The sequence below is a fragment of the Neolamprologus brichardi genome, chromosome 3 (genome assembly GCF_056152115.1).
Source record: "Neolamprologus brichardi isolate AB-2024 chromosome 3, ASM5615211v1, whole genome shotgun sequence".
NCBI classification, from domain to species: Eukaryota; Metazoa; Chordata; class Actinopteri; order Cichliformes; family Cichlidae; genus Neolamprologus; species Neolamprologus brichardi.
In genome coordinates, this window is record NC_142106.1 from 60614343 (window position 1) to 60634769 (window position 20427).

At 43.6% G+C, this 20427-nt stretch overlaps 2 protein-coding genes across 3 annotated transcripts in view; one reads left to right on the forward strand and one right to left on the reverse strand.

The window, feature by feature from the left end:
• LOC148105994 (Fc receptor-like B) overlaps window positions 1–20427 on the forward strand; it is a 385026-nt gene that overhangs the window by 362483 nt on the left and 2116 nt on the right. The gene's annotated exons all lie outside the window — the stretch shown is intronic.
• The window catches only part of LOC102777248 (NLR family CARD domain-containing protein 3-like), a 1099208-nt gene that overhangs the window by 183469 nt on the left and 895312 nt on the right, over window positions 1–20427 (reverse strand). The window lies entirely within an intron of this gene.

Sequence of the window (20427 nt, forward strand, 5' to 3'; positions counted from 1 at the left end):
ACATTTATGATTCTTTATTCAATCATCTTCTGGAAGAGAGAGCCCTGCACAGCCCAAAGCCAGTTGCAGAATCTCTTACATTAGAAGCTAAAAATGTGTCTCATATTGGTGTTATTTTGGTACTTTACACGTCACACATAGTTTTGATAAAAACAACTCCTTGTATGTTACTAGTTCCTCTTTTTTTGTGTCTGGTTTCCTGTATTTATTAATATGTTTGTACAGCTCTACACTAACTTCCTGTTTTTCAGTCTGGCTGAGCACTTGTTTTAAAAGACAATTTAAATGGGACTGAGGGAACGACGTGTTTGTACTGCAGTTTATATCCAACAACATCGAGCAGTTTAATCAAAGAGTTCATGTTACTAACAGCTCACCTCTCTGCAGCAGACACAGGCTGGACTTTAAAATTGGGACGATCTTCAGACCGGTCACTCTGTAAGGACTCAGAGCTGGGTGGAGGCCCAGGTGGGTTCCTGTGAAAAACCATCATGGACATGTTAACAAATCCTGCAGCATCACGTGGCACAAAAACTTTGTGTTCCTGTCATCTGCAATCAACAGGAAGTTCATTAATAAAAGCGGGATGGAGACGTGACTGTGATGGTCCAAATGTGTCTTAAACCAGATGAAATGACAGCTGAGCCTGTGTGTCCTTGGAGACACTGCTCTCCTACAGAGATGCATTTTAGAAACCAGGAAACATCAAATCATTTAAATCAAAGAGTTCTTGTTACTAACAGCTCACCTCTCTGCAGCAGACACAGAGCTGGGTGGAGGTCCAGGCTGGTTCCTGTGAATAATGATGGAGCAGTGATGTGAGTGCTGAGCTGTGACATGGAGAAGAGTCATGGACAGTTAGAGATGGTCATCTCACCTCTGAGCTTTGGTCTGGCTCTCATGTTCCCCACACAGAGTGGTTTTAGAGGGAGGGACTCCCTCCTCTCTGTCCTCACACTGATCCATGCTGCTCAATTCACATCAGCTCACACACACTTTCTACCTTCACCTGCAGAGGAAACACAAATCATTCATGTGCACATCAACTGAAATCCTCCTTTCCATCATGTGTGCTGTCCAAATATCAGCTGCTTCTTTCCTGCTTCATCTCAGTGTCAGCTGAATGCAGTCAGACAGCAGTGTGAGGCAGAGGAAGCTGCCATCAGCTGCTCTACTATCAGTCCACTAGATGGAGCCTGAAGCACACACACGATGCATTCACTGACACACACTGATTCACTGTGACTGGAAGCTTCAGTCAGTTCAACACGTGTGAAAAACATTTTAAACATTTCAGCTGATCCATGATTCAAAGAGGATCAGCAGAGTTAAAGCTTCACACTAATTATTCCTGCTGAGTTTGCAGAGAACTGCACACACACTGATTCACTGCTAATGAGAAGCTTCTTCCATCCAGTAATTCATCATCCATCAGCTCTGCTGCTGCTCTCAGTCCTGGACTCTGATCACAAACTAAAAGCAGCTTTTTAACTCGTGTCTGTAAGAACTCTTAGTGTTAGCTTAGTGTTAGCTTAGTGTTAGCATGCTGTGTGGCTAGCTTAGCGTTAGCATGCTGTGTGGCTAGCTTAGCATTAGCATGCTGTCTGACTAGCTTAGCGTCAGAGCTCTGCAGGTGTCTCGTGTGTAAATATTAATCACAGTGACAGTAAAGGAGGTAAAGGGCTGTGATGTCATCACGTACGCTGCGTCCTTTGTGGGCTCTGAGTGAACTCACAAAGTACAAACTACAAGTACACAAACACGAACGTAGCTCAGAGTGGCGGACACACTCGGCCTCGTTGGTCCAGCTGTGAGTCCGTTACCGTGAACCAGGGGCGATTTTAGCCCATTTGTGGGGGTGCTTCAGCACCCCCAAAATGAATCAAAGCACCCCCAAACATTTCTTGCTTTTTTTTGACAATATTTGCTGTTTGTGTGACACACTACTAAAAATATAAAAAGCATACAGTACTGTACTTGTTTGAGACGTAACATTTTAACAACAAAAGTATAGATAACCCCCCCTCCCAAAATGGTTTGTTCCAGCTCTCCCCAGCTCTGGCTCTAGCACTCTTGCTGCCAGAGCGATGGTGGCTGAGACACAGCGGAGCGGAGGTGTGAGTGCCTGGCTTAAAACAGGACATATTAGCTACATTTAACCTTCAGTTACTCTTTATATAGTTAGGTAGGAGTCAGACCATGTTTCTTTTTAACTGAAAAACATTACACCCAGGTAACCTGCAGTGTTGAAAACGTGTTTTCCGACAATGTTTGCTACCCTACAATCTGTCCTGCTCTGTAGTAAATTCAGCGACATTTCACCGTCCTGTTCCTCCCATTGAAATGTATACAGCCTATTTAAAAATCTAAAACTTTAAATTTTCCGTAAAGTTGTTACCACTGTCCTGTTTTAAATGGATACTAACTAGCTAACTGACTGAATGCCCATTAACCTTATAACTCCTGTTGTGTGTGCGTGTGTGCGTAAAGAGAGACAGCCAGGTTCATAATGGATATGAGGAAGTTTTTTCAAAAAAAAGGAGCCACATTCAGGTAAAAGTGTAAAATCAAATGATCCGTCAATCAAGAATAATGTTGGATCAGTGTTTCAATATTCATATCTTTTATTAGATGTTCATGTGGTTTGGTTATTTGCCTTTTGGTTGAAAGTACACTGAGAGAGGACTTTTTTATTAGTGATCTTAATAGTATTTTTTCATATTAATTTAATTTTCATCTAATTTAATACAATCTATTTGTGTATGATTGTCAGTCCAAAGAGGGAGAGAGGAAAGAGGGGAATGTGAGGAGAAAGGGCAAGGTCAGGAAGAACCAGGTAAGAAAACAGACAGGGAACAGTGACAGGCACAACAGAAACTCACACAATCTGGAAGTTGTGTCCTCCCTATATTAAAGCTGCTATACAGAATCTGCAAAACAAACTGGGTTGAAACATTTTGACCCTCTTTAACAACATTCCAGCATAACATTATAATTGATTGGGGAGATTAAAATTAATGATATATTTTTATGTGGTTCAGCCACAACTCTTCTAAATATAATACGTAGGCCAGCTTTTGGACCGTCCAGTTGTCTGTATGACTGCCGCAGTACGTACATTACATTTGCACACTATCAGAAAGTGCCAAACAGCCCTGGTGGAGTGAGGAGCTGTAAAGAGAAGCAGACGCTCTGTTTATATTCTAAAAATGTTTTAAGCTTGTTTCAAAGATTCTGTACAGCAGCTTTCCATGTTTTCCAAAAGCACACATACACTTACCTTATCAGTGTTTCTCAAACTTTTTACAGTGTGTACCACCTGATAAAATGTCAAGCTCTCCTAAGTACCTCTATGAAAGCATGAAACTCATAAATCTTGCAACAAAAAATTAGTATTATTAAATTAGTAAAATTAGTATCTGCATACATTGTACACATTGTATACATTCTACCACAGGCAAAGTTGCCTCCATTTTTATAGTTTTTATTAATATTATGTAATAATTTATTTGTAATAATTTATTCTGTTTCGGGAGTGTTTTTGATGTATCTGTATTATATTATACATACACATTAAATGTGAATCTCTGTCCAAAAAATGCACTCAGTTTACTTCTTACTCACTATGAGCATCATTCATTATTCTCACCCAGTAATTAAGGTTAGGATATGTATTTTTTTTATTCCAATCCATTCTTCTTTAGCAGCATTTAAATAACCTTGATCAGATTTGATGGTTTTGTTACAGACTTTTCAAAAAAGTGTTTTGCTTTTCTTTCACAAATGTGGGATTAAATTGTGTTAAAATGTACAAAACAGCGATGTCATGTTTTGTGACGAGGACCCAGGCACAGAGAGACTTGATGAATTTAAGAATCTTATGATTTAATAAAGAAATTTGCAGACTTACACAGAGATGGTAAAATTATGATGACTGATAATGGAGATGAATACAACAGACGATGAGGACAGGGAGGAACAGGGGTTTAAATGCACCAAAGTGACAGTCAGAGAGAACTCGGGACAACATTTAAGGATGCAGGGACTGACAGAGACAGGTTTATCTTGCCTGGCTGGGCAGCTCTCTGGGTGCTCAGCACCCCCAAAGCTCTGATTCTAGAATCGCCCCTGCCGTGAACTATGGAGCGGCAGATTTGTGCTGAACTAAGCTGCACACAGCTGATGTTAGCCAGGAAAACATTACACACTGACTTTAATGGAGAGACCGGAAATACAAACACACACAGTTTGTTGTGTGAAGAAATCAAACATGAGCTGAACAAACAGTAAAGTTCCTAAAGACAAACTGTTAAAGGAGGAAACAAAGCAAACTTACAGTTTCTTCACACACCAACAACAAGCTCCACTCCACGAAGTTCAGGAAGTTAAAGTAAACTTTGAGCAGGAAGGAAACACCCAAAGAGACGTTTGAGGGCAATCTGGAGCATTGGACACTTTGTGCTGCGTTCAGGTGCACCTCGGAAACTCCACACCTCTGGCAGGCTGTGATTTATTTCTGCTGTTTCTCCTCTTTGAAACACAAACATCCGTCATCACTTTGTTATTCTTCCTGCAGCGTTTAAATATTTCAACACTGAACTGATGTTTGTTCAAAGCTTATTTCAACCTGTTGAAGTCATGAATGAACGCGCAGACTGAGAGTGGATCACATGATGTTTAAGGTGTGTCATGTGACATGTTCAATATTGTCACACATGTCTAGATTGTCCCTGATATCATAACTGCTCAAACACTGATGATTATATTTGAAGAATTATTACTGATGGCAGTAAAGTTTGAATGGAGCTCTCTGTCTGTGCTGATTTGTCGCCCTCTGGAGGTCAAAGCACAAACTGCATGATGTCACTGTAACCACCACAGTGACAGGAAGTGTTTTTATGACTGAAACACTGAAATGATGCTAACGGCTGTCGTTAGGCTCACTGACAGCAGTGCTGATGTGTTCATGTCAAACACTGGCTCAGGTCAGACTCCTTCATCCTTCTCCAACCTGAGGCTGCCCTCAGACCCACAGGAGCTCTGACCTTTGACCTCCTGACCCTAACCATTTTAGTCTTGTTGCATCTTTAAATGCAAATCCATCCAAACTGTAGCCGAGCAAAAGAAGCTGGAAGTTGTTCTATGAATGATGATCATCCCAGAGTTTCTGTTTCCAGCTCAGACGTGTTAAACGCTGCTGCTGTGCTACGTTTGTCATTTCCTGCTTTCACTTCCATCCGTCAAAGTGCTGAACTCATCTGATCACTTTAATGCAGTAAAACAGGAGCTGTAAGTCTGACATTTATTTACTGTCATTACAAACAGACACAGCTGGATTAGCATCCAGACAAAGGGCATGAAAAAATGAACTGTTTGCACACTGAGCATGTGCAAACACAGCAGCCACCATCCTGTCACACTGAGCATGTGCAAACACAGCAGCCAACATCCTGTCACACTGAACATGTGCAAACACAGCAGCCAACATCCTGTCACACTGAGCATGTGCAAACACAGCAGCCACCATCCTGTCACACTGAGCATGTGCAAACACAGCAGCCAACATCCTGTCACACTGAACATGTGCAAACACAGCAGCCACCATCCTGTCACACTGAGCATGTGCAAACACAGCAGCCAACATCCTGTCACACTGAGCATGTGCAAACACAGCAGCCACCATCCTGTCACACTGAGCATGTGCAAACACAGCAGCCAACATCCTGTCACACTGAGCATGTGCAAACACAGCAGCCAACATCCTGTCACACTGAGCATGTGCAAACACAGCAGCCACCATCCTGTCACACTGAGCATGTGCAAACACAGCAGCCAACATTCTGTCACACTGAGCATGTGCAAACACAGCAGCCAACATCCTGTCACACTGAGCATGTGCAAACACAGCTCTCAGCTTCCATCGCTCACAAGCTCCACCCTCCACTTAAAAGCCCAGAACAAAGCTTGTGACCAACACAGCGCAGACAGAGGTGATGTCCACGCTCTGTTTCTGGGTGGGAAACTCACCTGTGGGTGTGGCTGTTCCTCCCCTACAATCTCTGATGTCACAGCTGCTAAATTAGACTGAAGCCAGACTCAAACAGAAACAGCCTCAAAGACTCAGAGAGAGAGCGCTGCTCCATCTCTGGACCCAGATATATGTTCCACCACCACGCTGCAATGCATCCTGGGATAGGGTGGGCCCACCTGTCCTTCAAATCCAGGGAGAAGGAGGACACGTTTGTGGGAGCCTGGACGGCCTTCGTGGCCTCGCTGTGATGTCATGAACCTTCAGAGGAAGCAGAGGCTGAATTTAAACACACCTGCTGACTTCCTGTGTTCTGCTCTGACAGCTGCCATGTGTCACAGTGTGGATAATAAAGCCATCAAACTGCACTCAGCTCCAATAACACCATCAGTGTTTGATGTCCAGAGGATTCATCAGCTTTAACCATGATAGAAGCAGGAAGTTAAGATGAAGATGAACCATGTTGTGACTGAAGGACAAAGCTGAAACATACAGATGTGTACAGATGTGTGGAAAATTAAGCAGCAGCCATGTTTGGAGGCTCACTGAAGTCCTCCCAGCCACCATGTCTCCATGTGAGGGCAGTGGGTCTCAGGAGGTTCATAAAAACAAATGTTGAATGACTTCTTTGCCTCTTGTTGGTAGGTCAGCTCTGCAGCTACAGAGTTGCTTTTTGTGTCTGTGAACCTGAAGCTTGTCCTCTCTTCAAATCTGGGCTTTGTCCTGCTACAGCGGACGAGCCCAACGGCAAAACAGCTTACCAAAGTTGTACTAAAACATTTTTAACAGATTTCTGCAGCCAAAATCAGTTCGAGGTCAGTAAGTACAACCAGAATTCATACATAAGGCACACTCTCGATTTTTGAGAAAATTAAAGGATTTTAAGCCTTATAGTGTGGAAAATACGTTATACAGAAGAAAAGAATATATCTCGATATATATCGTTACTGCACATGCTTCAAATGATATGGATTTGAGGCCATATCGCCCAGCCCTAAACAACAGGTTATTAAACACAGCTGTATGAACACTAACACATCAGTTTGATCTACAGATCAGATCATACATCAGGTTTACTTCATGTAAAATAAACATCTCACTCTATGAGCTCCATCAGTCTGTGTAACTCCTCATTATCATTTCTGAGCTAAGTTTACCTGCACACTTCCTCATGTCTGACAGTGTCACAGTGTGTGTGTGCCAACATTAACCAGCTTATCATCAGCTCCTTCATGAATAACTCATGAACAGAGCACAGAGTGAAGCCTCTGCTCTGATCCATCAAGCAGGATTCACATAGTAACATGTTTTTGCTTTGAACACTTCATTGTATTTCACTTGAAACAGATGAAAAAGTGTTCGATTGTGCACTTCACACAGTCCTGAGTCACAGAGGTTTAAATGTGTTTGATTCTGAGAGGCTTTACTCCTGCATTAACATCAAGTATATGTAGGATTTAAACCGCAGTGAAAACATCCTTAAATATTGATGGTGTGTGTGAGAGTCTGTATTTACTTCTGATTATCTGTGTTTGCAGTGACCCTGAACTGAGCTGGAGCAGCTTCATGTTGTTTTGACGTCACTCAGTAAAACCTGAATGTCGGCTTCTGAAGAACAAACTGGTTTCATCTGTTTCCAGTTAAAGGGACGATCATTGTTCCACCAGTGATGTTGGATCCAAAGTTTCATTCAGATCATTTTAAACTGTTTATCAAAGACAAATGTTTGAGTGCAGAGTTACTGACTGATAACCAGAGTGGATTCAGCCAATCATCAAATCATCTCATTTGTTTTATTTTATGTAAATACAAACGTCTCACTTCCTGATCTGCTCATAAAGTTCCTAAAGACAAACTGTTAAAGGAGGAAACAAAGCAAACTTACAGCTTCTTCACACACCAACAACAAGCTCCACAGCTGCACACTAAACACGGACACACAGGTGATTCCTGGAAGGAGGCGGGGCTTCACCTGAAGCAGGACAGGCGGAGACTTGATAAGAATTTTCCCCTTACAGGGAGGAGGCTGATCTTCAGATGAGTTCCTGTTAAATGTGACGAAACAAAGTTAAAAGTGGACTCAGTCTTGTCTGATTTCACTCTGTTTTTCACTGAGCAGGTTGAAGTTTTATTAATGAAAATCAGCAGAGCTTGGTACTGATGGAAGAACCTCCTCTAATCGCTGTCATTCAGAGTGATCCAACCACTTTTGTATGTGGCACTGAATCTGATACATATCTGATGTTTTAGAAAGCGACTGCTGTTTGAATGGTCGTGTTGCATTAAATCTGTCTTTTAGGTCACTGACACAAGCCAATTATCAGTGCCGGAGAACACATACCTCTGCACCGAGGTAGCAGCCACTGCTCCAAACAAGGCCATTGTTAAAGCACAGCCTCTATTTTTTCTCAGTGTCCTTCTTTCTCTAATTAATTTGTCAAAATACTGTCGGTTACGATGTGCAGAAATTGATAGACTCCTGCAACAACACCTACTAGCTCTGTAGTTGCCATTTTTATTTCTGTAAACAGACTGCATTGTGTGTGACGTTTTCTTTTGCGCATGCGGGCTGCTTTGAGGACCGTGAACCGTTCACACTAGGGCACATTTGTTGTCACATTTTATTTGTAGTGTGAACAAACAGACAAAAAAAATCAGATTTGATCAAAAAATCAGAATTGAGCATTAAGACCAGCAGTGTGAACGTAGGTCAAGCCAGGCCTCTGGTCAAGGACCCAAACTTGAAGGACAAAAACCACCAGCAGGGGCAACTGGGTAACTTTTATCTTATATTATTGAAAGGTCTTTGTATTCCTAGGTAAAGGAGAGAGGCGCAAGCAGCTGGTGTAAAATCTAGGAAAGTATTTTGCTGGTTGGTGAAAAGCTAGTGTGTTTATCCAGAGTGAGGGATTCTGACAGTCACAGTGTGTCACGGCGAGTGAGATGAGCCGTGTGGAAAATAAAGGAGGATCCAAATGCAGGCACTTGTAAAGGTGTGATGGTGGTTTATTAAACACAAAATAAAAATGGACAAAAGGCGAACCGAACAAAGACTAAACTATACTGGGAACAAACTGAGTGCAGAACACGAACATGAACGGGCGGAAACAGATGACGGTAGACAGCAGGGAAACACACAGATGAAACATGGTGGGGACGCAGACGGACCAGCAACTACAAACACAGAAGACACGACTTAAATACACTCAGAAAATCACAGGGAGATTACACACAGGTGGGAGACACAGCTGGGAGTCATTAACGAGACGAGGTAAAACTGAACACACTCACATGAGACGCAGACCTTCACAATAAAACAGGAACAAGAAACCATCACCTAAGACGCAGACTTGAAATTGAGAGACAGACAGAAAATGACACATGGAACTAGACATATACTAAGCAGACACAACCGAAGAACAATCCTAAACACAAATAAACAGAAACATGAAACTCTAATAATAAACATCATAATCGTCATCATCAACACAACAAGAGAACAAGAAAACAATCCCTGATGGAAAATTAAACCAAAACATTATAAACTCAAAATACTGGGTAGAAACTGACCCAGAACCGTGACAGTACCCCCCCTCCAAGGGCTGGCTCCCGACAGCCCAAACAGAAAACAGAACAAAGCCGAGCACCAGACCAGGGCGGGCGGAGGGGGTCCAGGAAGGAGGGACCGAAACAAAAAAAAACAAAAACAAAACAAAAAAAAAAAACAAGGAGCACAAGAGTCTAGATCAAACCAAAAACAGGCCAACACAAAACAAGACTATTCATGAGCCCACGGGAAAGTCTGGGGGTCGACAACACAAGAGCCAAAACAGTTTAGGGGGCCGACCGTGCACACGGCAACGGCGGCGACGAGCAAACAGTTCCGGGGGCCGACCGTGCACACGGCGGCGACGAGCAAACAGTTCCGGGGGCCGACCGTGCACACGGCGGCGACGGGCAAACAGTTCCGGGGGCCGACCGTGCACACGGCGGCGACGGGCAAACAGTTCCGGGGGCCGACCGTGCACACGGCAACGGCGGCCACAGAGCAGGTCCGGAGGCCGACCGTGCACACGGCAACGGCGGCCACAGAGCAGGTCCGGAGGCCGACCGTGCACACGGCAACGGCGGCCACAGAGCAGGTCCGGAGGCCGACCGTGCACACGGCAACGGCGGCCACAGAGCAGGTCCGGAGGCCGACCGTGCACACGGCAACGGCGGCCACAGAGCAGGTCCGGAGGACGGCCGCGAGGCCAGCGGCGGCAACGAACCCTTTCCGGAGGCCGTCCACAATGGCCATGATGCCAACTCAGAGGCCTGGAAAATGGCCGCCAGAGGCGAGGCAGAATAGGCCGAGCGGGCTCTGACGGCGGCGTTGCAACCGCAGGACCAGACGAAGGCGATGAAGACGGCAGCGGGACGGCTGCGGAACCTGACGGCAGCGGGACGGCTGCGGAACCTGACGGCAGCGGGACGGCTGCGGAACCTGACGGCAGCGGGACGGCTGCGGAACCTGACGGCAGCGGGACGGCTGCAGGAGGTGATGTGGATGCAGGCAACGGTGTAGGAGACACAGGGGATGATTCAGCAGGTGGTGGCTGAACAAACTTCCCCGGAACGTCAGCAGACGTGAGGATATGCTTGCTGGGTCCTCCAGGACCCACAGCAGATGAGGCGTGGTGCTGGGTGGGCTCCTCAGACCCACCAGCAGACGACACTCGAGGCTGGACGGGCGACTCGGGCCCTCCAGCAGACGACACTTGAGGCTGGACGGGCGACTCGGGCCCTCCAGCTGACGACACTTGAGGCTGGCTGGGTTCTCCCGAACCCCCAGCTGACGAAACCTGAGGCTGGACGGGCGACTCGGGCCCTCCAGCTGACGACACACGGGGCTGGACGGGCGACTCGGGCCCTCCAGCAGACGACACTTGAGGCTGGCTGGGTTCTCCCGAACCCCCAGCTGACGAAACCTGAGGCTGGACGGGCGACTCGGGCCCTCCAGCTGATGTGGCGTGAGGCTGGACGGGCTCCTCCGGCCCTCCAGCTGAGATAGACGGATGAATGGATCCCTCTGGTCCTCCAGCACAGGACAGGGGCAGAGGGGTGAACTCACTGGAGCTCTCAGCAGGGGATGACGGCTGACACTGCTCAGTAAAGTCCTCTAGTGAAGCTGCTGGTGCTGGCATCTTGACCTCTAGGGGTCCAGAGTTGGCTGGTGGTTGACACCCGTGTGGAAAACAAAGGAGGATCCAAATGCAGGCACTTGTAAAGGTGTGATGGTGGTTTATTAAACACAAAATAAAAATGGACAAAAGGCGAACCGAACAAAGACTAAACTATACTGGGAACAAACTGAGTACAGAACACGAACATGAACGAGAGCGGGCGGAAACAGATGACGGTAGACAGCAGGGAAACACACAGATGAAACATGGTGGGAACGCAGACGGACCAGCAACTACAAACACAGAAGACACGACTTAAATACACTCAGAAAATCACAGGGAGATTACACACAGGTGGGAGACACAGCTGGGAGTCATTAACGAGACGAGAGGTAAAACTGAACACACTCACATGAGACGCAGACCTTCACAATAAAACAGGAACAAGAAACCATCACCTAAGACGCAGACTTGAAATTGAGAGACAGACAGAAAATGACACATGGAACTAGACATATACTAAGCAGACACAATCGAAGAACAATCCTAAACACAAATAAACAGAAACATGAAACTCTAATAATAAACATCATAATCGTCATCATCAACACAACAAGAGAACAAGAAAACAATCCCTGATGGAAAATTAAACCAAAACATTATAAACTCAAAATACTGGGTAGAAACTGACTCAGAACCGTGACACAGTGATTCTGAAGTAAACATTCGTCCTATTGTGAGAGTGGAAGCAGAAGAACAATGAAAAGACAAAAATAACTGTAAGTGAAGGAATATCAAACAGGACAGCAGTCAGGTGAAGAACAGCTGCCACTCCTTAAACACACCAGCCTGATGAAGCTAAACATCACCAGCTGTTTGGGGAAAACTACATCTAAAACATCAAATATTCTGGATCCTCTCTGCAGTGTCTCGTCTTTCCTCTGTGACTTCCGTGGATTTTAGCTCAAAAATGTTTTTAAATGGTTTGTCAGCAAACTGACCTCTGACCTCTACAGTACTGACCTGTACAAAGAGCTGTCAGTCTCAGCTCTTCTCTCCCAGCACTGGTGGAGCAGGTGTAGTCGCTGCTGACAGCCATTGTTGGTTTTCTCAGAGACAGGCGGAGGTCTGCAGTGTTGAGAGCATCAGCTCTCATCGATGTGCGCCGCTGTAACGCTGCTTTTGTCCTCTGAGATCACCAGGTATGAAATCCGAGTACTGACAGGGCAGCAGGACAGATCTTTCCCCCTCATTCACTTCCATGAGCACAGCCAAGGCATGCTGGGAAACTGAGGACACACCAACAGATGTAGAAATGACCTGCATGCTGTGGGTTTGTCTCCTCACAGGTGACCAATTAGCTGCAGAAACCCAAGCCAGGTGTCTGAATACTGACACATGGACTCTTCTTTATAATAACTACACAATAGTGAGCATTAGTATGTAGTTTATTAATGGAACCAAACTGTTCCTGTTATAGCTGACTTTCAGGACCTCCAAGTCTGCACTTATGTTTATTATCAGTTGGAGCCCCTCCTCATTCTTCTTCTTCTTCTTTGGTGCAACCCTGTAAATTTTGGGGTACCCCTTTGGCCCCTCCCCTTTGCTACAATTCCCCTGTGGGAGAGGTCGGTGTCATTTCTTTCCCAACACTGTACAACACACATATAGTGTATATTTAGCCACCCTGATGTTTCTGATTGTGTTTTTAGGTCAATTATTGTCATCATTGTGTCTTTGCTAGATGCTGTGAATGTGTAGTACGTGTGTGCCACAAATGTGTTACAGGCACACTCTATGCTAGCATGAATAGATCTTGCTAGCTTGGAAGTTGTGGTGGGTGGAGCTAACCCTCGTCCCTCCTGTTTGCATTTGGTTGTAGGAGCTGGAGCGAGCAAGTTAATGACTTGGAGGTCTTTGTTTCTTTGACCTTTCATTGTCAGACACAACGTAGGAACACGCCGGTTACATTAAGACAGATTTAAAAGATCTGGATCAATAAGTTCAGAACATCATCAGTGACAGCAGTTTTATATGTCTAAAGTATGACACACAGACAGACCAGTTATTTAGGAGCTGTTATGGTTGTAAATTATAGGTTTATTACTCAGAAAATGATTAATGAAGTATTTAGATAATAATGATGTTTCAGATGATTAACATACAGGATAATTCTGGTTCTATAAATGTTATGAAGTTTGATTTCTCTGAGGTTTCATAAATACTCATCTCTGACTGTAATTTCTGGAAACTGAGACACTTACTAGTTGTTATTGTTAGTTAGTGCTTTTGTCTGATCTCAACGAAGGTGACGATTATTCAGACTTTCAGGAGGTTTTAGATGAACCTGAAAGGCCCACAGAACCAAACACGTCTCAGCTGTGATCACAGCAGAAACAGAAAAACACAAAGTGATCAAACACATACCAAAGCCTACACTGCCATCTAGTGACAGAAACTAGTACTGCTAGACAACCAGGCTGCTTTAAAGCAGGTGATATTTAGGTTGAAAAATAAAAAATAAGTTGATAATAAACATTTGACAAAATCTTTTGGCAGCTAACATCTGGAAGTGAGCTGTTCTTTGGTGGTAATTAACAGTTTATTCTTGTTGGTAATTATGTAATGAAGGGTAGCAGTAAAAGTCACACACACACAGAAATGTTCCTCCATGGCTGACAACAACAACTACAGACACGTCTGTGACTGCGATGAACACCTGAGTGTAAGACGAGGACTGAATATGATACAGTAACAGTCAAATATGAATGTGTGTAACAGCATGATTATGTATTATACATATATCAGAAATATGTGACATTTTACAGCATGTCAAATCTATCTGAACATGAAACCAGTGTTAAAACCATTTCAGTCTCAGTCAGTGTTACTGAAACAGTCATCTCCAACAGCATCACTGACAGACAGTTGGAGCAGCTACAGTCAAATCATTGATCAGTGTTTTTAACCTCACATGTCTGAATTTACAGTTGTGTTTTCATTTTGACTGTATTAACACAATTGATCTAAAATCACACAAAAAACATAAAATCAGAGTAGAAAAAGTTATTTTTACTGTAACAACCACAAACATGTTTAATGATCATATTTCATAACTAAAAAAATCCTATGCACAAGTTTTGCAAACAACAAAGTTATTTGCATCCATTTACCTTTTACCCTTTTTCAAATAAACATTTCAAACTATTTGCAGAACAATCAGCTGTTCTTCAATAAGACGCCACAAATTATTTGTGCCACTCCAAAAACATAATTTCTGTCCACTATAAAGGAAACATCACAGCCTGATACCTGCAGGCCTGACAGCAGCAGGTGTGTCACTGCTGTTTCTACCTGGAGACAGCAGTCGCCTCATTGTTCTGACACACAACACAAAACTATCCACAACACTACACACTAACTACACATTAATTACACATTAACTACACACTCCAAACATGCTAAACGTCACAAATCTCTCACATCTCAAAACTCTCTCTCTCTCTCTCTCTCTCTCTCTCTCTCTCTCTCTCTCTCTCTCTCGCCGTCACTCATAAAACTCCCCACTCCTTTTTGTTTTTTCTCTCATAAGCAGAGAGCGCTCGCTGCTGTCCTTAGACAGTAAACGTGACAAAACGATTGAGGAAAAACACGCGTATATCTTGTTTATCATGACTCTGGTTTTACTGGCCTATCAACACAGTTTATAAACTGGTATATGTCACCTTGTTGCTTTGTCATCTTTAAGTGGTCATGTGATTGCCCACGACTACTTTATTCTTCCTCAGTCAAACAGCAGCACTCATGCGATTGTTTTGCCCCCTGAGCTCCAGGTGTTGTGCTAGACAGTAATCGTGATCACCGTCCACGGGAGCTTAAAGCTGTAGCGCCCAGATTACTTACAGCTACTTCCTGCAGCTGATATAAGCTGCTGTAAGCTGAACACAGCTTCAACCGTCTGTTTGTTGAAAAATAGTAACGGACCGCATTTTCTTGTTAGTAACTGTAACGGCGTTGTAACGATAGGAATAGTAATTAGTTAGATTACTCGTTACTGAAAAAAGTAACGCCGTTAGTAACGCCGTTAGTAACGCCGTTAGTAACGCCGTTAGTAACGCCGTTAGTAACGCCGTTAGTAACGCCGTTAGTAACCCCGTTATTCCTATCACTGGTCACGATACTGATGTCCTGACTGCTGATCAGCTGATCGGTCCTTTCATGGTTTATCAGAGGACAAAGAAACTTGATAACTTGATTTAGCTTGGACACTCCACTAATCACAGAGCTCCATCAGAGACCTTACAGTAACTACTAAGCTGCTGAGCCTGTTTGCAGACAGAGGAGGAGCTCCTGGTGATCCGTGTGGGACTAAAAAGCTCTGATAACGTCCATCCAGCAGCTGATAACAGGGACATTTGTTGCCATGTCACAGCTGCACAGTCAATCATCAGTTTGGCTCTTTAGTTTGAAGAGTTCAAAGCAGCAGCAGAGAATCTAAAGTGTGTCACACAGCACCAAGTTTCCTTTGGTCACATATGAAATGTGAGTCAGAGCTTCAACTACACAACAACACACACACAGCAGCTGATTGTAACATGAGCTCATCTGAAAGCCACCAAGAAGAATCCAGTGATTTGAAAGTTGCTGCTTTGGATTGTTAGTTTGATCTGAATCAGAATCCAGTGTTTGATGGAAATCTCCTCCTGAAACAATGAATCAGGTTAAAATACTTTATATCAGTGAAGATGTATAATGTAATGTACAGTGGGTTGGTCTCGACGTCACTGAAGCGCTTCTTGACAGCTGCTAGTAAGGTTGCTTTCATTGTCTTGACGCCGTGGTCCTCGTCTGTTTCTCTGTTTAGACGTCTCACTAGCACAGTCACAGCTGGGATGACATCAGAGGCTAGTGCGTCGTAGCTGCTCACTTTTTTAGTTAGTTCCTCAAAGGGGGCGAGGACGGCAACAGTCGTCTCCATAAGAGCCCATTGGTGAGCGGTGAGATAGTCAGGGAGTTCGTGCTCGGACACGCCCAGCACTCGCTTTTGCTCAATGAGGGACTGGAGCATGTAATACGTGCTGTTCCAGCGCGTCTGTACGTCCTGCTGCAGTCTCTTTATTGGCTGGTTGAGCTGTCCCTGAATGTCCTCGAGGCGGGAGTAGGCTAAGGCGGTTTAAAATGCCCAACTATTGTCCGTCCCACTGCTGTAGCATCAGCTATGCTCCTCTGTGCTAATAAGCATGGGTAAATAAGCGTGGGTAAATAAGCGTGGGTAAATAAGCGTGGGTAAATAAGCGTGGGTAAACTCTTTGTACTCGTTGTCGTGTTTTTGGTGCTTGATCAAATTACTTGTGTTAAATGCGCTACCTTTAGAGCCTCTGGACAATTTCGCTGAGCGCAATTTGCAGTCCACCTTTGTTTTCGCGTCTTCGTTCACTTTGAAATATTTCCACACGGTTGATATGTCTCGCCTCGCCTTCTCTCAGCTCTGTAGTGATGGGTCGTTCGCGAACGAAATGGCTCTTAGAGCCGGTTCGTTGAAGTGAACGACGCGAGCCGGCTCCTTATCGCGAGCCGTCACGTGTTTTTTTTTCTTTCTTTCTCTCAGCCTCTCTCTCGCACTTTTTTTCTGCTTCACTCAGCACGCAAGCCGTGTGCTTTACGCTGGGAAGAGGGGGGAGGGGCGGTAGTTACACTCAGTAGCACAGGAACAGAGCAGGAGGGAGAGAGAGAAAGCCAGGGACAACAACGTCACATTAGAAAGGTATAGTAATCATCCACAACTATTTTCAGTTGCAGATGATAAAGGATTCAGAAAGTTTATTCATGCGGGCCCATATGACAGAGAATATGCATCTTCTTTTTGTTTTCCTATTTTAATTTGTATTTAATTGTGTTGTGGTTTGCAGTGTTTTGTGTTGTTTCACTTTAAATTTGTAAAAGGAAAAAGCTGAAAATTTAAATAGTTAAAAGTTGAAATATGAATAGTTGGTTTTTGTATTATATGATTTATTTATTACATTTTATGTGGAGTGAATAAATAAAAGTATATTTACGGTGGCCCCTACAGACAAAGCACATACAAACTTCAAAGCACGTACAAACCCTGAAGCACGTACAAACTCCAAAACACGTAAAAACACGTACAAACTCAGAAGCACATAAAAACTCAGAAGCACATAAAAACTCAGAAGCACATAAAAACTCAGAAGCACATAAAAACTCAAAACACGTACAAAAGTCAACAGAAGTGCTCCAGAATGCTAGGCGCAGTGTTGAGCTTTTGTTACCTAGTGGCTACACAAGCCAGTAGTAACAGGTAAATGAACATTGTTTTTAAATTATTTGAATATATATGAGTGCCTGTGTATAAATACACAAACAATACACACATGCTTTCAATTTAAGTGATCTAGTAGCTCTGCTTTGGAAGTTCAGTTCATGCTAGAAATGTGTTTTGGAGTTTTTACGTGTTTTGTCTCTAGGGGCCACCGCATATATTTATATATAAACATATATAAATAAAACCACTTTTTTTTACGTTAGTAATTCCTTTTGTGCATAATTTAATATTATTGTTAATAATAAATAAATTAAAGCAACAAAACAACCTGAAGAGCCGGTTCGGAGCCGAAAGAGCCGGATCTTTTTAGTGAGCCGAACCAAAAGAGCCAGATCTCTAAAAAGAGCCGGAAATCCCATCACTACAGCTCTGAGCTGCAGCCGGGGCCTGGGGGCCGGCATCGGGGCCTGGGGGCGGGCACTCGGGGCCTGGGGTCGGGCACTCGGGGCCTGTGATTAACCCCTTACATGCCGGTCAAACATTGACAGGTCTCAGACCGTGGTATCGGTCCCTGGTCTTGGGGGACTTTTAACGAGTACGAGTACTTTAGAAAATGTGGTATCGAGCCCAATACCAGATACTGTTATCGGTATCGGTGCATCCCTAGTAATCATTGTGGCAAGCGGGCTGTTGACAGGAACAATGATGGACTCTTTGAAGCATGTCGGAATCTCGGCTTTGGCCAGGGAGAGGTTGAAGATCTCCAGGAACACCAGTGCTAGCTGGTCAGCGCAGGCTCTCAGGACCTGACAAGGGATTGCATCTGATCCTGCTGCCTTCCTCGTGTTCACTTTCCTAAAAGCTTTCATCATGGGATGCTCTGTCATGAAGAAAGCTTTGTCTTCACTGGTGCTCTCTGCATGCAGCCGTTTGTTCTTTTATTTGCCGCAGTGTCGAAGCGAGCATAAAATGTGTTCAGCCAGTGAAGCGTTGACATTCCTCATTTAAGAAGCTGGTTGTTTATAGTCCATTATTGTCCCCAATCCCTTCCACAGACAAATGTTTTTTTTTTTTTTTTTTTTTTTTTATTTAAATAGGTTTTAGTGGGCGAAAGAATAAATAATAGACATGGACACAAATATTGTTTACCCCCGTGCCTTTTTTATTTATGGGGGGGAAAAGCATTTAAACTACATTTCAATTCAAAACAGAGAAAAAAACAATATCCCCAGCCAAAACTGGGCAGTCTTAAAAATAAAGTGCTATTTTAAGTTTTTTAAGTACATTTTCAAAATGGTATTGTCTTTAAATAATAATATAAATTTTCAACATAAAGTGCAGTTTTTCTTCTTAATAAAATAAGGCAGCAACATGAAAGGTTATTTGACCAGCTTCACCTTTAAACTCTGAGTAACATTAGCCAAGATTATTTTTAAAACAGTGTGATCATTTTAGTGCAAAAACTAACAAACCCATTGCACTCACAATATCTCCATGCTTATTTAGAGTCTGTCTCTTTCAGCCAGTTATTTAGACAAACTAGCCTGTTCACATTTTCAGAGCTCAGGGCAGCTCTCGTTTTGTTACTATGTGACCTGCAGGTGAGAACAGTCTCTCACATGGGACAGAAGTGGCAGGACTAATCAGACAGGCCAGGACAGACAGCTGTGGGTGGGTCCCTGCTCGACTGGACCATCACTGCAGCGGTAGTCTGTCTGGCTGCTGGTGGATTTTGCTCTGTACAAACTCAGGGCCCTGTTACACAGGCGTCCTTATCTGAATCACAGAGGAGCTCTTTGTCTTTGCTGGCTCCTTTGTGGTAGCATTGTTACACTGTTCCTGCAGCAGGACCTCAAGGCTGCTCCAAACCTCTTCTCGCTCTTTCCTTGATAGACACTTTAAATCCTTAAAGTGTGGGTCGAGCACTGTAGCTATCTGGAGCCACTGATGGTTGAGTGTAGCTACACGTTGGGATGTGCAAAGCTGGTAGAGACATACCCTAAACAACTGGCAGCTGTAATTGCAGCAAAGGTGGTTCTACAAAGTATTGACTCAGGGGGCTGAATAATTATGCACACCCCACTTTGCAGTTATTTATTTGTAAAAAATGTTTGGAATCATGTATGATTTTTGTTCCACTTCTCACGTGTTCACCACTTTGTGTTGGTCTTTCACGTGGAATTCCAATAAAATTGATTCATGTTTGTGGCTGTAATGTGACAACATGTGGAAAAGTTCACAATACTTTTGCAAGCCACTGTATTTTGAGTCATCATCGGAACATGAGACGTATGTCTCACCTGCAAGAAGCTCAGTCACAAACCTGTAGTAGACAGTTCAAGAAAGTAATTTTTAATCTACACAATAACTGTCAACTAAAGAGCTTTTTGAAGAAAGAGTAACAATAAGTTAAAACTGTTTTATTTACCTGCATGGCTCAAGGACAGTCTCCAGCTTTTGGATTTTTACCACTTGCTACTGGTGTATTTCCTCTATACTAGTGGGGCTATCTGTAATGCATCTAATTTTGCTTTCTTTTTCAGTGTCATAAAGCTGTTGAATATTACTTGAAATAGTCTTTTGGCACAGCAGTTGGAAAGTTGGATCACCTGATGCTAACTTCAGCACATTTTGTCCGATGTTGACTTACTAATTTAGGTCCTGAAGCCAGTCCAGGTTTGGGCTGCCAAACTGGGACTACTAGCGCTAACAGCTCCGGCAGTTTCTGTGCTCGCTGCAAAGTGTTTTGTATTTACATGGTACTGTAACGTTGAAGTGCTTCGGTGGTATGCAAACTCATTTTTGCACAGATTGAACAAAACCACGCTATAATCAAGGCTTCCATTGTTGCTTCCATTTTTAGTGGGTAAAAAAAACCAAAACTTCACATTTTAAAAGATGTCTACTACCAGTTTCTGAATGGTACAGAGCTGTATTTCACAATATTACAA